Raw genomic sequence first — 16,716 nt, 5'->3', positions numbered from 1 at the left:
AAGGAAGTCCCAATTCTCAAGATGTTGAATTATTGTAGTTAAGGCAAAATGCATACAACACATAGCTGTGAGTTGAATCTCATGACTGAGGAGCAGGAGATGCCGTGGGCCTCAGAAGTATACTGCACTGTTTTCTTTGAAACAATCACTAAGACATAAGTGACTCACTGTGAGGTGCTGGAAGTCATGCTGGTTGGTGTAGCACTCTGCGGTCTAACAGCCTCAAGCTCCATGCAGGAAAAAAAAAGACAAATTTTTCATGGGATTCATCAAAAAGTAAAGAGAGGAACATGCTGCTCAGATTGCCTTTTTGATGCTGCTGGAAATCAGCCTATCTAGAAATTGCACTATACAATATGAGGTGAGCTATGATGTTTCAAAAGTACTGATTGAAGGAGATGATGACGCTTGCTCACATAGAGTCAAGCTTGCTGGGAAGTTAAAATCACTGGCTGAAAATATAGAAAAAACCTATTTGATTTAGGAGAAAAGATAGAATTGGATTCTGATTGGAATTATTTACATAATTTTTATATTATAATCACTGACTTTGGGTGGCCAGCTGATATGCAAAGATGACCTGTGGAGGCAACTTAGCAGAAAACCATGACTCCATTCTGTGTGACTCTTCAATTTGCTTTTTGCCCAGAGAAGTGGCTGAGAGTTGAAGCTGACTCTTCAGAGCTGTACTGAGTGCAACACTGCTGGCAGCAGTGGAGGGGGGCTGAACTCATCCAGGTGCCATGTCTTTCCAAGCACTTTGTGATGGTGGTGGTGAAGAGCAAAGGGTTTGGGACGTTCTCATTCCAGGTGTAGCGTGTGCAGTGTAGTGTCGGTATATATAGATTCACCAGTGAAATTGACAGGTTCCCCAGGAAAAGTATAATCATAACAGATTGTTATCTCTCTGCATGCTTCCATTTGGACTCACTTCAGCTCTTTCTATAGCAGAGATGACTTGTTAAAGAGATAAAACTATGTGTTCATATCCTTCTTGATGCAGCACTTGACTCTTTGCTCAGCACGAGATACTGTCACTTGGCCATTTTATCTGTCACATGGGGACAGCAGAGGGAATTGGTTAATGTGACTGTGCTTCAGAAGATTTTGAACTCTCTTAGGTGGAGATGTGAGCCAGACATAAGTCCAGAGGAGGAGGACATAACATGGCTGGACTGTTCTTTGGGTGGGAGTGCTCTGTAAGCCTCCATCTGAGCTGTGATTTTTGGGTGTCTGATCCTTGTGATAAAATGGGCTAAAAAGTGGATACACATGAAGCATAGAAGTTGCCTCCTCACCCCTGACATTTTCAGACAGAAGGTTAGAAAATTTAAACCATTAAATTTCATTTAGATTTTTTTTTGCAATTCAAAATGAAAAGATAAAATTGTTTTAGAGATAGCCAAACACAGTATATGCAACAAGGGAATCAGATACAGCTCTGTTCATGACTGCTAGCTTACTCTGTCTCAAGTAGGCTTTCCTCCCAGGCAACTCTGCAGAAAGTACATAATAGGCAGAGGTCACTTTGTATCTGCTGTCTTTCTTCTGCTTTTTCTCTCGGGAACTGGTATTAATCACTGTCAGATGCAGGGTACTGGGCTGACAGAGTCTTTGCTCTGACTCAGTGGTTCTGAAGTTATATTTTTATGCATCTCAGTTTCCATACCAACTGCTTGATGTTGCATACTCTTGGGAAATGCTTACTGCAGACATGGTTTTCTAGCAACTGAAACCTGAGAGTCTCTTACATAAACTTTGTAGATCTCCCATTTTATGAATCTCTGCCTTCCTCCTCATGCAAGTCTACTTTCCCACCTTTCCTGCCATTGCATCCTCTAAAATGCCAGGTGTCCTGCTCCTTTTCCAGATACATTTCTGAATGCTGGCAATGGATTTTTTTTCGCCTGTTTCCATCTCAGTGAGGAATTCACTTGTATCACTTAATTCCAGCAGGCCACCTATCTCACCAAATAGTGTATTAGATTGTTGACCATAGTGTTCTTCACCAGAGCCAGGACTAGTTTTGGTTCCTTCATGTACCCACTAAACACAGCGCAGTTAGAACATGTTTTTTTCTGTATTCAGAGCAGCACATTACCCTAACCTAAAGGCTACAGCTTACTATGTTTTAAATGGCTGGTTATATTTCCTCTTTGTCAAAGGTGGCCAGGTTTGTAAAAGGAGAAGAAAAAGAATTGTATGCATACTAAAACTACTGAACTGTGAAAAGAACAGCTAATAGAATTCCTGTCTGTTCGTCACAGAATGGTTGAGTGTCTAGAAACACTGGAGCATAGAGAACACAGAGAAAAAAAATCTTATAGAGTTAATGAAAGTTGAAAATAGAAGTTGTGCAGTCTGGATGAGGTGTTTGTAACAGGTATCAGGCTGCAGCTAGGGCTGACTGGAAAATATCAACACTTAGGTAGAAGAGAAAACCCAGAAATTTTTACCTTAAGCACAAAAATTGTCTAAAAATCAAAATTCAAAATATGCAGTTAGGGAGTTAGGGACTTGTTACAATTTCTATTTGGTTTTCTTGTTGGTTTGTCATTCTCTATTACTCAGTTTATTTGTTCTATGATATGCCATCCCTTACAGATCTATTGTGTAGTCCATCGCAAAAACCAGGCTTATGAGGATCTTCAGGGGAAAATGATGAAAACCTTTAAGTTTCCAGAAAGAAAAGAAATTTATACTTAAACTCTAACTGATATCAGTCTTCCACATCCTAACAGACATTGCGATTTTTGTTTTCTTCAATGTGCCATCTCACAATAAAGGAAATAACTGGAGGAAGTACATATAAGGGGCAAGAAAAATGTTTTGGTTATGATGCCATCTGTCCAATGCTAGCTGACTGCTGAGGCAGTGGAAATTGAAATTATTATAATAGTTTCTGTAATCTTCTTAAATCTTAAATTAAATAAGCATCAGGATTGGCACTTCTAGACTGAGTTGATGGCTGATTATGGGTCTTTCTTGCCTTCTCTAGTTTCATTTATTGTTAGTTGCTATTACATGTTCATTAAAAAGTAATTTGATAAATTGTGGGATTTCCTGCCTGTAAAACAATTATCAGAATGAAGAGTGATGGCAGTGGCTGGGGAATATGCTGCAATTTGGAAACCTTTTGTGAAGGCAAAAAGGCAAAAATATTACTATTTAATAAAAAACTATTTAGCATTATAGTACTTTCTTCTACACTCCCTAAGTAAGCGAAGAAGGATTTGAGGCATCGTCTGGGTTCCAACTCTGTCTCTGCCATGCATAAACATGTGACGGCCACTTTTGTCAGTAGTTTTGTGAATCAGTGCTGATTAATCAGATAGAAGGACAAGCTGGCAAGATCATGACACTTTGGACTGGAATTCACAATTCTCTTACATGGGTGAGTTGTGAGGACTGTACTGAAATAATTTTGAGGAATCACTGACTGATTAATTTAAAAATTACAGAGGCCTGTGGGTATCCAAATATAGACTCTGAACTTCATTATGGCATGGACTTATGTGAAGCTATTCAGGACCAGGTGATTTTTAGTGGCATTTCTGTACTTTTTGAATACCTCTATTCAACTTGCTTAAAAGGTCTCCAATCTCACATTGAGACTGAGGAATGGTGGAGGAAGCAATGAAACTTTGGTGAGGAGGAATGGGGGGGCCTGAGAGAAAAAGAGAGAGATTGTTCAGACAGGCAGAGAGCATATGAGCAATAACTGGGACTGTGTTTATACTGTCATGTTAGCTTAGGATTCAAGGTCACACTCAATGGTTTCCTCATTGCTTACACATTAACGTTCACCCTGGCCTCTACTGGCTGTCAGGCAGACCTTGGATCTGACCATGAACACAGCTGCATACACACTGCAAAAGCCTAAATGATTTTGAGGTCTAAGGAATAGTCAAAATTTATGTGGAGAGAGCTGAAAGAGGCAGGCTGATGGGGGATGAAGTGAGATAAATGATGGAGTGCTGGACAAGGAAGAGTTAACCTCAGGGGAATTCAAGAGAAAGCAGGATGGTAGCCAAGCCAGCTTGAAGGACAGAGGAGGTAGTTGTCTTCAGCAAGTGTAAACTGTGCTGAGGGTTTTTGTAACTTCACTGAGATGCAGATTACCAGGAGACACTCTCCTCATAGGGTAAGCTGGTGCGAAGCATGGAGAGAGCTACTGACAACATCAGCACACAGCCCGGGGCAGTACCCGCCCAAGGAGAACTGTGTTTGCCAACAGCGGGGGACAGTAATTCCTAGCACAAAGATGCAACAATGGCAACAATCTTCTTTCCTGGAGATCAAAACAAAGAATTCCAGTTCATACAATAGCTCTTTAAAACAGACAAGTATTTCTTTGTAATAGTTGCAGTAGAAGAAGGAATTAACATAACTCTGAGCACTCTCCAAGGACAGTGTGTCTTCAGAGCCAGAGAACACACCTACGCTCAGTGTGGTGTGTGCTTGTATGACTCAAAAATAATATTCACAGCTGTGGTGGTTCGGTTCCACAGAGCATGCCATAAGCCTTCCCTTCACAGCAGATTATCCTAGACTGCATTGTTCTGGCTGGGAGACATTGCATCTGGCTCCCTTTGGAGATGCCAGGAAGCCAGAAAATGTGAGTGTGGTGCAGACTCCTACAGGATCTCTCACATTCATCTTAAAGGTGGCAGGCTTGTTGCAGTTAATAATTCCTCTCTCAAAATCTGGCTCCTTACCATCTTCATAAACCCTGAAGCAAATATTATGGTACCCTCAGGCTCTCAAGAATGCTTATACAGCAGGAATTTGGCTTCTTCCAAATGTGATTAATAAGGTAATTCATTACATTTTGCCCCTTACAATATCAAGAAGAGAGTCCAGGTAGATCCTGCATACATGAATTTATTCCTCTTTGATGAGGATGTAGGTTTGCCTGACCTGCAGGACTTGACACCTCCAATAAACTTGTAATTGAAAGAACTGGTGAAGAAGCAGTTGAAAGTGTAGATGGGGAAGAAGAATTAGGAGCAGTCAAAGTTTATATGGTCTGAAGTGGGCCAGCTGAGGTTAGGCTGAAATAAATGATGATAGGTTGAGATAAATGATGGAATAATACTTAGAAGATTCAGAAGAATTAAGCACCTGAAAAAGGAATAGCTTCTGCAGATAGGGACAGGTACCATGGCTGCTTACTGAAGTTAAATGGCAGAAGAGAAAGGTTCCCTGTGGCACTTAGCACTGGGTGGCCACTGCTGTGGTTTCTAAGACTCAAGTGTTAGCTGAATTCTTGAATTTACAGTGACTGAACAAACATCCAAGTCAGAATATCCAGGAGTTTGCCTATCAGGTGCAGAGGGCAAAGTCTTAAAAACAGTATAGACTGACCTCATGTTGCAAAATTTTCCATATCCTCTGCTAATTTTATTATTATTTTATTAAATGTATTACAGAGGTTTCCAAAAGCCTGATTCATGACTCAGGATGTGTTAGGTACATTAAAAAGACATAGTTTTTGTCTTCAGGATAGTCAAAATATATGACAGGAATCTGCAGATGGAAATAAACACAAGAGACTGTGAGAGACAATTAAATAATGTGCACATGTACAACATTTACATTGTAAGTTTGGTTACTTATGGGACACGTCCCCTAAGACACCATTTTAGTCTTCCACTGTTCTGCATCTTTTACAATGAAAGGTATTAATTGGTTGGAAGTTACATCTTCTTCAAAGAAAAGTTGCAGGAAAAATTTCTTTCCTGGAAACTGAAATGGCTTCAACACAAAGACAAGTCATTAGTTAGTGTTCAGTGATTCCTACCTTATTCAAATACTGTCTTTCTGCCTTACCCACCTGAAGAAGCTACACAATACACAGCAGTAGCTGTTTAAAAAGGATTCAGATGAGACAAGAGGAATAAGAGCTAGGAGAAATGGTAAAAGTCCCTATGAGAATGTAGGGATAAAAAAAGGTGCATGGTGAAAAAAAAAAAAAAAAGAGATAGTCATAAAATAAAAAGTAGTTTTGGAAAGGGGACCTTAAAGATGGTACTAAAGGAGATAGGACACTTTGGAGGTGATTTGGAGTAGCAGAGGGAATTTTATATCCAGCGAATACAATTCATAGTCTTTTTAAGGAGCTAGCTGCATAATAATTTGATGGTGAGGGAGAAACATGTCTTCTCACTATGTGGTCATTCAAATCATGCTAACATACTGGCACCCTGTGCATGATATGGGATTGCTTCTTAGTGAATACTGAATAATTACTCTTGCCACTGGAGAGATTAATAGAATGAAATTAAGCTTCTCTAAATGCAATCTTGATTATTAGGGCTCTGAGTGTGTTGCAGGGAATGCATTGCCCAAGTGTTCAAAAAAGTGCACAGTATGTACTGTGTTATCAGTATTTTAAAAGTTAAGAGTTTGACAGGAATTCCAGCATTAAATGTAATCCCATATGAAACACTCTCCAGGAGCTAATCTATTGCCATTTCCTGTTGATATAACTAGATCAACCATATTGAATTAATAAAAATGCATGGCAAATCTTGATGCACTTAGCAAAGCATATACCACTGACATATCCTTAAAATGCCTACTGGTTTATACAACACATTTCTTTTGTCCACTGTCTAAGCTTTTGGAAAGTGCCTTGTTTTGGTACTTAGCTCAGGCAGAGAGAGGTACTTATCAGAGCTAGATAGAGGAAGATGTACCTCTCTCATGCCCAGATTAGATCTTGGGACAGTACTGTTGCTTCTGCACCCAGCACAGGCTGGACTTTTTATCCTGGTAGATCTGGGGTACCTCTGTGGAGAGTCAAGGATCTGGAAACACTGAGCAGAGACGCGTGCATTTAGTGCTTTCCCCTTCAATGCCAGAGCTTCTGAGCCTCATACTGGCCAGCAGTGACCTGCTTCTGCATCTCTTCTCGTCGTGAGAGGAAATTGTGGCTTCCTCTGCAGGCCTGAGTGAAGACACAGAGCTGGCACAGATCAAGTGGTGTTCCCCATCCCTTCTTGGAGCAAGAACCACATTGCATATTCAGCAGGAGTCTGACTTCCAGTCCTTGGGAAGTTTCCCTGCTTTATCTTCTTCAGCACATGCTTTTCCTATTGGGATTATGTTTCTGACAACTAATTTTCCATCCAAACCAACAGATGACTTAAAAACCTGGTCCCAGCCAGGCACAATGCAGAGGCATTTTAGATATGAATTGTATGAGCTCTCAACTTCCTCAGCATAAGCTTATGAGCTCTGTGTCAGTGCTGGCCAAGTTACATTTATACTGGATCTGTGGTTGACTACCAGCACTTATGTTTCCTACTTTTTCCATTACCTATGGTATTCTGGACCTCTTTCAGTTCAGATAATAGAGTGTTAATAAAGGTCCTTTTACTGTAATTTGCAATAAAAAGGAGACAAACTTTTTTAAAGGAAAAGGCATATTTTTCCCTCATGCATTCATTATACAGTAAAAGGGGTAAGACCCATACTTAAAAAATAATAATGAAGAATAGAAAAAGAATAACCATGGAAAAATAAACTCTGAAGTCATTTGGGAGGAAGAGAGACCAGAGCAGAAATATCCTGTCGTAAGTGTTCCATGGCACCATACAACTGGAAAAAAAAAGGGTTCTTTTAGTTAACATTTATTGTTAATACTCAATTGCCCAATATTTAGTAATTCTTTCAACAAAGTTTTGCAATGAAAATTCTCCCATTTTTTGGTGGTTCTTTTTGTTTGTTTTAATTTGAAAGGGCACACCTCTAATGAAGAACAAGTAACTGAACTTATAGGATGACATGTGTCACTGGGTGTGGCACCACTGTGACTGTTCTGGGAACTTATATGACAATGAATTTGTCTCAGATAAAGACCAGCAGATGTCCATGATCCTCTCATAAGGGTCCTCATCAGATTTATTTCTGAAAATTTATTAACACATTTTAAATCTTAATTAGTAATGAAAAGGTTGTACTAAGTTGCTTGACTTTCATGTTACAATTACAGAACAACTTAGCCTCCTAATGGCAAGTGAAAAAAGAAAATTTTCAGCCTTGGAAGCTTTGACAAACATGTTTTTGGTTTTGAAAGATGGGGAGCTGCTGTCAGACACAAAGTGCTAGATAAAGGGACTCTGCACAGCTATGCAGACACCTGGTTTTCAGAAAGGTTTTTTGTATTTGTCTAAAATTTGAGTCATCTGTCAGTTAAGCAACAAGGATTAGAGCTTTATTTTGGTTTCACTCCAGGAAAAAAGCAAGGATTTTTAAGCTCAGAAGCATGCCAGGTTTTCTTTAAAGGAGCCGTTGGTACAAAATGAGAAGTAATAATCACAAGTCCCTACTTGATAACACAAACTTATTTTTATTTTAACTAGAAATTTTTGAAACAGCAAATGCTTATACACAAATTTGGATTTGTACACATTGCAAAGTCTTTGTAAAGACAGGAAGAAGATAATGTAAAGCAAGGATGAAAGCAAGGTATTCACAAAGCTGGTACTCTCATGAACATATCAATTTTCTTTTAACTATCAAAAACAGGCTGGCTTGGTAAGAAATTTACTGACTGATTGTTTTCTGAGAATTCATGGGACTGTTGCAAAATACAACTTGCTTTCTTTAAAATTTTTCTCTTTTCTTATATCTGATTAAAGCAATAATTATGGATGAGATATTTCAGTCATCCCTACTAGCTCACATCTTCTCTTGTTATTCCATCTGTCATTGCCATTTTTGGAGCCTTAGAGTTGAAACTAGATCAGGGCATCTTTCAGAGCTACCAGCAGAGGTAAACCCTCTAGATCTATGTAGTCCTTCAAATGGCTTTTCAAATGGCTCACAGGGATGCTGAGCTTTCTGCCTGCAGCTCAATTTTTTTGTCTCTCAGCACCATGTGGGTCTCTGGATTACAGCAGTTACTGGAGTGCTGCAGGAATAAGAAGCCCATCTGTCCTGAGGGAAGGGTGAAATGTTGTCACTGTGATTATAAACACAGTTTTGAACAATTACATGAAATGATGTGGGACTGGATAATGGTGATAATATGGTAAAGAGCCACAAACACAGAAGGTTTTGCTGGTGATGCCATGCATGATACCCATTTCTCTTGCTTGTATGAAATTTGATTAAAATTTCCAGGTGAGTGTAAATTTTGACTCCAGTTCACACTCTTCTCAGCACGGGCTATGCGTGCAGTCCTGCCATGGACTGTCTACAGCCAATGGCATACTGAGTAACCACGAGAGCAATTTTATTTTTTGGATGACTTGTGTTCTCCTCCAGTTTCTGATCTGGGGCTGCCACACTGGGAGTCTCTGCTCCTTAAATTATCCTTAATCATCACATAAACAGAAGGCAGGTAGTGGAGAAGGCAGAGATTGGAAGGCTCTAATACTGGTCACATAAAATATGGAAAAAAATCAGTTATGAACCATGTAGATTTCCTTGAGAGCAGAGTCTGGCAGTGAGATCACAAAAAGCTGGGCTTTTTTTACCCTAACTTTTTACAAAGTACATCATCTATCATGATGATTGTTTCTGTCTGATTGTATTTTTTTAAATCCTGTGAGGGGCTGAATGTTATCCCAGTTCTTATGAATGTATTTATTACTGTCAGCCACAATATTTTTAGATAATGTATAATCACATTGGAGTTATTTCTGCATTCAGTAGCTTTTTCTATTTCAATAATTTTGTTTTGCACCTTGCAGAGGCTGTTTTCCAACTCTCTGAACATGCCTGCATTTGATGGCATTCCATTTAGATAACTGTACAATCATTCTATATCTCACCGTGATGGCAAGTCTCTGGAAATTCTGAGTTAGGTCTGCCTGCAGGATTAATGCATGGAAGAGCTGCCAGGCTTTTTGTGAGTGCCTGGAAACATAAAAACATCTCCCATCCATCTCCTGAATGTTGCCTAGCACCTTGTCCTTTTGGAGATAGAAGATAATATGTTAAACCCTGAGTAACATTCTACATCAATTTGCACCAGTGCAGCTCTACCAGAGGTGACTCATTTCCATTTCTATAACCAATGTTGATCCAGTTAGATATGATGTTTCAGGTTCTTATTTCAGTCAAGGGCTATTACAGGGCAGAATGGGGCAAAGAATCCAGGACATAATTAAGAATAACTTCCTAGCTGCCAAAAAATTGTCTGGAACCAATGCTGGGAGACTGTGTAACAAACAGTCCCTTACAGCATTTCCCATGCTGTCTCTCATGCTCCAAAAATCAGATAGGGATATTTTTTTTTACCTTCAAAGCAATGGAATAGAAATTAAAAATTTGCTCAATACTGTGCTAATTTTGTGTGTATATGTTTAATGTGTGTTATCTCTAATAATTGCAGACAAATAGGGAATGCCTACATCAGTATATTAACCACCAATGAATGAGAAGTGACAGTAGATATACTGTTGGCTGCTCCATACATTTCTGAACAACATCGTTATAGTTAAGACTGGAAACATTTAGGACAAAAGGGCAAGCACTTTTGGTGGGAAAGCATCTCTAGAATTTTATTTGCCTTTTAAATTGACTGTTTAATAACTTTGTAGATCACTACTTTTAGTGTCGTTTAGTCGTTATTTAATAAGAACATAAAACAAAGAAGAATCCTGTTTATAACTCTTAATCTACTGAAGTCATTATCTAGCTAGCAGTCCTGAGAGAATATTCAACATATTGAACTGATTTGTGCATACTTCATTAGCTCTTTATACCTTAACTGCGTTTAATCCTTCCCAGCTCTGTCATGGTTATCATGGTGGAATTTCCACTGAAGTAGATGAACTCTTGAGTGTAAATTGACTGCAAAACAGTGACTGGGACAAATTCTCTTGTTATCTGAAACCTTTGAAATGCCACTGGCTTGAGTGGAATTGCTGGAGACATGACTGAATTTGGTTTAATTTTATGGTATTTATTCAAGTTAGTGCCTTGAAGACCTGGATTTCTCTCATTTAATTTTAATATTTTGAGCTGAACTTGACAAATACTGATAAAAATAGTGCCTCTAGGGTTTGTTTGAGAAATCTTTTTGTGACAACTTGAAAGATGTCTGTTAGCATCAGCATGCCCTTGACTGAGCTTTTAGTGGCCATAGAGGAAAGGTAATTGAAAACATCAGTCAGCTAATAGGGTGCTTTAAAAATGGTAATTTTAAATGGGTTTTAAAAATGTAGCTAAAAGTTTATTGCATTCAGATTTGTGCAAAATATAGCCATTTAAAATACAGATTAAATTAAATAATGTATTTTTTTTTCATTCAACATTTAGGCCACATTTTCTGACCTTTTCTCTCTAGGAAAAAGGAAAATAAGAGAAGAAAGGAGAGACCTAGAGCAATCAAGAGGATGGCCAAGCAATTAAGAACATGCCAGCCCATGCTGAATATGGGCATGTGCATTTCCACCTGAGATACAGGAAGACCCATTAATTTCCCTCTAAACAAGGTTCTATGGATTACCTTGTGAGTATGCACAGTTTTTCAGGTGATTCTGGTGATACTGTTTGGGTTTTTTTTTTCTTACTGGACCTGTAAAAATATTAGAAACCAACTTTATTAAAGAGGAAGTGAATTTTGCAGATTTTTGTGTGTGTCTCTGTGTGTGTATGTTCCCTCCACAGTTACTTCTTCTCATGCATAGAAGAATCTATGCTTTTTGACTTCCAAAGATCTTCACTGTGGAGTTAATTTCAACTCTGATTTTCCGTCTTATCTACACACAACTTTTGCTCACCTGACTTTGGTGATGCTGTAATTTTAGGATTATTGACCCAGCCAGGAACAGTGATAAGAGGATGACACATTCGTTCAGTTGATTGTCTTCCAAGCAGGATGCTGACTAACTTACTTGCATACTAATAATTCTGCCATCCTTTTCCACCTTTATGCCATCCTTTTACACCTCAATCTTCCTTTTTATACTCAGAAGACCTGACAAACCTGACAAATGTGACCTTCCATCACAACTCATCATTTGGGGAGATCTGTAGAGGCTTTCTGGTGAGTTAAGTCACTTGTCATGGCCCCTGAATTCCCAGCCATAACTGAGCGGGAACACAGTACCAGGGAGAACCGAATGCTTAAAAAAGGCTTTGCAAAATGTTGGTAGTCAGAGAAAAATGAAGATTTTCCTAGCATCTTTTTATAGGCTCCTGTTGCCATAAAAGGTCCCCAACTTGTTCTAATTATGCTGCATATTTCTAGCTGCACAGAATGATTGTAGTTATAGGCTGACAGTTCTGCATCCTTTTTTAAGAGCAGGGTTAAAATGCTATTCCTGCTTTCTGAAAGTAATGAACTGTACTGCAACCTTAGAAAAATTTGCAGGGTAAATGCACTCTAAATTATGAACATTACTTCCTAAAGCTCTGCTGAGGCTTCCCACCCACAGGTTGACTTAGCCCAAACTCAGCTGGAACTGTGGCACGTGATGAGATCACAGCATTCATTTCTTGGACTGTAGGTATAGTTAGGAGCCTTATTAGCATTGAAGTTGTGCATTTATTTCTGAGGATTCATAATTTAAATATGCATCAATCTGAAACTTGGCATAGATGCAATATTTGGTTTTAAAGGGAAGAAAGGTCTTTAGGTAATCAGTTATTTTTCAGATTTTGGAAATTTTTGCTGGAATTCATGTTATAGGAACAGAACAGGCAGTCATTAAAATGGAAGCTCTTTCTGTGGAGGATGTGGTATGCTGACAATTAAGAAAATCTGAAGAACGGTGCCCTTAAAATGCAAAGGCACTCACCTGGTTTTTGTTTTTTCATCATATTTGCATGTTGAGCCAAATATGGTATTTATAACAACACTTGCTGTACCATATCCAAGGTATATATTCCCATTACAGATTTTTCTTATGCTTAAGGTGGAAGTTTGAGGGGCTCCACTGTGCTCTCCTCTACTGAATGATGCAATGTGGCCGAATGCTGTAATCACAATTCCCTTTTCTGCTCTGACTTGAAAGTGAGAAGAGAAAATCAAGTTCCTAGATGAGTCCTCTTTTAGCAGGTGCTTCTATTTGAAATTGCAAATAAGCCACACAAAGTATTCAATATAATTGAATTCCTACGACTAAGCTGTCATTGTTGCAATGTACTCACGCGTAGGATGTGCAGTGTGGAATGTGCACTGTAACCAAGCACAGTGAAGATGGGAAGCACAGCATAACACATGACGTTTCTGATTCAAGACAAGGCAGTGCTGGTATATTTCATGGCAGAAATGATCACTAAACTTATTGTTAAATCCTTGGTGACTGCTGAGTATCAGAAGAGCTCTTTCCCCATTACATTTGATCCAGCCATTGGCTGGGTGTACCCACTAAGGGGCAGCTTCTTTCTCCCTACTGCAAGAGTCTCCTTTATTGATCCAGGGTCACATGGAGATACAATGTGCTGACCAAAAACTTAAAACCTAACTCTGTATCTGAGTTGCCCAGCAGGGTTCAAGTTACAAAAGCCAGAGAGCTGACACTCTTAGGTCAGGTCAGGCCTGTTTATGGTCTTGGAAGAAAAGACACAGATTTTGCCAACATTAATGCTACTGCCTCCCTGATCCAGACCTCTCCCTGTCACCCTGTCACCCTTTCCCTCCCCTCATTCTGATGCCTGAGGCTAACAGGTATCTCACCTGCTCAGGAAAGCCAGGATACCTGTTGCTCCAGCTTCAGCCCAGTGAAGTTAAATTCTTGTTTACATCTCGGAAATTAGATGGGATTAACTGAATGGTGGGAAGTGATTGTGCAATAGCTGCTTCAGAATAAATCCATATGTAATCCTAATCTCTTCCAGATGGGGACATCCCTAGGCAGCTGAAGTAGAGCTCTCTTGCCATGTCCCATCCGTGCCACCTCTCTGGAGCAGAATCACAAGGGTCCTTCTTAAGTATAAGCATACTTTGCCTTGTAGTGCATGATCTCTTAACTTCCTCTAGAACCTCCTGGGAGGGACTTGGTCAAAGGCTATTAAAAAATTAAAGGAGTTACATCATTCTGCTCTCTTATCTGCTCTTATTTTAACATACCCAAAGTATTATACTGTGTTGGGACGAGGAGCTGAGTTAATGGAATTGGCAGTACCATTAAACCCCTAGAGAGCAGTACCTTTAGTAATACTTATTTAATGTCAGGTTTGCATTTAGTTAATTATTGATAGAATATTTTTTATACCTTTCCCAGTTTTTTGTCCTGGTAGTAATCTTGGTTTGACATTTTCCTTAAATGGGCCAAAAATTCCTGTAACAGGGAGACTGAAAGAATGAAAAAAGGATAAATTTTTAGAAGTAAACAGTAAGAACATTTTTATTTTTCCTAACAGGATTTATTGACACCTTTGCAGCCAATTACACATTTTTCCATTCCATTTTGTCTTACATATTTTTTTTTTCCTCTTTCTGTCTTTTTTTTTGTGTTAAAGCACTGGGGCCCATAAATGAGGAAAAGATAATGGTTTACAATCAATGCCCATGGACCAGAGAGCTAATCTGAATTTAACTAAAAAGTCAATATTTAGTTGTACCTTATCAGTGGAGAAATGTCAAGCACAGAGATAGACATGAACAAATTTCCAACTGATTTCTCTTTCTTATGCTTCAGCATTCAAAAAGCTTCATGGAAGAGTTTCAACATCAGATAAGACAAAACTGCAATTGAAAAAAAACACATAACAAATGACAAACTTGTGGCTACAGAGACTAGAGTTTATGAAATGAAAACACACGTCAAAAATTCATTCTAATCTCTTCTTGCACATTCCATTGGTCACCTTCCAGTCTGTGTGATGCAGCAGTTGATAGTTAAACACTGCAGGCAGTCTTTCAGAGATAGCGGCAGGAAATGTTTTCTCGCTGAGTGAAGTCATAATTTGCTGCCACCCAAAACAAAATTGACATAACTCATTTTGAATTCAAAAATTGCTAAGGATTTTAATACACATGTGAGGTACTGACTGGGTACTGTGCTGTTTTGCAAGGACAAATTTTGCAGAAAACAATTTGGTAATTAAAATTTGTTTAGTAACTTAGGTATCAGCTCACAATGGACATAATTTCTACTGCAATTCATTTAGCTGGCTTGATTTTTGTGAAGGAACAGCTCATGAAGTTACATCAGTAAAGAATATCATCCTTGGCTAGAAATCGGGACTGTTTTGTTTATTCACATTGCCATTCACTCCATGGATGATCTCTTAATTTTAAGGCATGATGACCCACATCTCTCAAGCACAGTCATGGGGATTACCAAAGCAGAGGGTAAACCAGTGTTTTTAAGAATGGTCATAGCCCAGGAATCCACTGGGTTTGTTTGGGTAATTCCAATACTCGTGTTTACTGCTCTTTGTGGATGGGAGGGAGGGGGTGGGTGAAAGGTGGCCCGAGGTGTGCAAAGCTACAGTTCTGCTGCTGCTGAAGAAGAGCACTTCTTCAGAAATCTCCTTAGGGAAAAAAGGCATGTTGGAATACCAAATGTAACTTAAAATGTTGGTAAGAATGAACACAGCAGGGAGTAAGAATAATGGCATGATGAGCACTTATGAAGGCTTAAACATAACAGGAACAAGATTGTGAGGGACTCCTCAAGATTGAAGCAGTGATGGAAAACCCCAGAAAATAATAGTTGTATTGGAATCCTCAGAGTTGGAGTTCACTCATACACCAAACATACACAATTTGTTTAGGATTGCACCACTGTTCTGAACATTTTTGAAGGAGTACTGACATCATCAAACTTCCTAAGGTTCCCAGATATTTCTAACTTTTAAAATTATGGATGAATGCCTGCCATAATTAAATATTAACTTTTACATTGCAAATGTTTTTTATTCAATGAACAATTAATATTCAGGATTATAAAAGACAATAAAGCATCTTGATAAATTTTTCAGCAATGTTTGTGGAAATACTTCATTAATGAGTCCATTTCTTCTGAAATGGAAAGCATTTGATATTAGCAGTGTGTATGTGCACTTTATCAAACATCTTGGAATTGCAGACAGTTTATATATTGCTGCTTCATTACTGCATCTTCAAATGTATTTATACTTGGAGATGTACACATAGCCCAGCCAAAAATTGAATTAACTTGTTGGACAAATAGGGGTTATATTAAAATAAAACAATCTTAATGTAAATTGACATTGACTTTTTCCTCAGAATTGAATCTAAGATAAATATTTTATAAGTTAATATGAACATTATTCATAACAACATAAGAACATCACTCATACAACAAAATCTTATGAGCACTGAATGACACCTTTTGCTGCTTGGGATCACTGCTATTTTATGTCCAGTTCATGAGAAGCCTGCAGAAAGATTGTTACAAAGTTTGCACTGCAGTTTTCATGTACATTCAAGATAACCAAAAAGCCTTTTTAGTTCTGAAGGGTACCTTTTCTTCTCAGGAAAAAAATTACCTGCAAATGATGCTAATATTTATTATCACACCTTGGTTCCATTGGACATTTTTGAAAGTTTGGAGTATGGCTTGGACATGGGTAGTAAGGTGACACTCTCAGGGATGAATGCAGGATGTTTGGAAAAAAGTAGGTAGAGAAGAAGAGAAAAACTTATCTCTGTATAAAGGAGCTCTTTTTCTGCACAGAGCTCCAGTGTGAGAGCAGAAAAGTGTCTACACATTCTCTGGGTCAAAATCCAAGGGGAGGTAACACTGCTGATGCTGTGGGGGCTGGCGGGAGGTGTCTGAC

This window comes from Motacilla alba, chromosome 2 (assembly GCF_015832195.1).
Source record: "Motacilla alba alba isolate MOTALB_02 chromosome 2, Motacilla_alba_V1.0_pri, whole genome shotgun sequence".
NCBI lineage: Eukaryota > Metazoa > Chordata > Aves > Passeriformes > Motacillidae > Motacilla > Motacilla alba.
The sequence above is the reverse complement of the archived record's forward strand: the minus strand, read 5'-3'. Positions refer to the sequence as shown.